Below are 1,380 nucleotides of genomic sequence, written 5' to 3' on the forward strand. Positions count from 1 at the left end.
TCAACGAATTAGATACTTCCATCGGGCAAATATTCTAGCATGTTTGGGATAACGGTGGGATTCGATTCGAATTAAAAACATGCCCTCGATATGCTCAACGAACTGTGGTGGTGATGAAAAAAGTAGCTCTCGCTTTAATTGGTGTAAGCCAAATGGCTCATCCTCTTATCTTATTTTGATGATTTACAAATGCAAATTGATTAGTCGTTTATGGGATAATTAATAAGTTTGCCTTGAGTGTTGTGCTATGGATAGGAAGGTCACAGGTCAATCCAGGCTAACACACACAGAGATGGCCTATGCTTGAAGATGAACCAACCAATGGACAAACGAGCTAGAGCACACTTGGACAAACCGTACCTTGGAGGAACTACCAAGGAGAAGCTCAACATCATTCACATCAAGCATTTGAACAATCACGAAAAATCAATGAAGGCCAAAGCTGGAGGATCAATAAGTAATGCAAAGGACAAAGGAGCTTGAGCCAAATGGTGGCATCATCCTTGGAAGGTGTCAAAGGAAGCTCAACTTTGAAGATCCCAAAGCAAGCCAAGCATCACATTGAAGATCAAATGAAGATTGGCTCAAGAGAAGTTCAAGAGAGTACTTAGAATGGTAGTATGTATCTCCTTTCTTTCTTATGTTTTCTCTTGATCAACGTCGATCTTAAAACCTCTAAAAATATATTTTTCAAAGAGACCAACACACCCTTTAAGGACTTAAATGGATAAGTGAATGGCCATGGTGGTGTACCAACATGTTGGGACCCATATGGCATTCAACACGACATTGAACAAAAACCGAGTTCCGAAGAAACAACTTCGATCAACAACTAAATCATATCATAACTGGTCTTAAACATTTTCAAATATTTTTGAAAATATTTTTAATAGATAGCTCTCATTTTTCTAATATCCGTAGAGTACAACAACGTCAAAATCCGACAAGAAATGAGGAAGATATGAATTTTACAAAACGAGTTGAAAACCTTAATTCTGCTGAAATTCCAGCAGGCCCATGGCAGGCAACCGGCCCGGTCGACCGACCCACTGCGGTCGACCACCGCGTGTGCGCTGGAAATAGCCGTTGGGGCACAACGGCTAATTCTAAAAGTTGCGCAGAATTACAGTTTCTAGTTTTGATTGTTTTCTATATATATATATATATATATATATATGGGTTTAAACTTCTATTTTAACTTGAGAAAAATATTTTCCAACCCATCTAAGGCATATACAAACACTTGCAATCCCTATTTTGCCTTGAACATCTCTCTCCCTTTCTTTGTGCCTTGATCTTGAGTTAAATCCTTTGAGAGTGGATTAAGTTTTATTTGTTATTTTCTTTGAGAGAATTTGAGTGAGCTTCAACTTGTATCCA

Source organism: Tasmannia lanceolata, unplaced genomic scaffold (genome assembly GCF_043159265.1).
Source record: "Tasmannia lanceolata isolate RefF3 unplaced genomic scaffold, GAP_Taslan_0.1 ptg000018l, whole genome shotgun sequence".
Taxonomy (NCBI): Eukaryota; Viridiplantae; Streptophyta; class Magnoliopsida; order Canellales; family Winteraceae; genus Tasmannia; species Tasmannia lanceolata.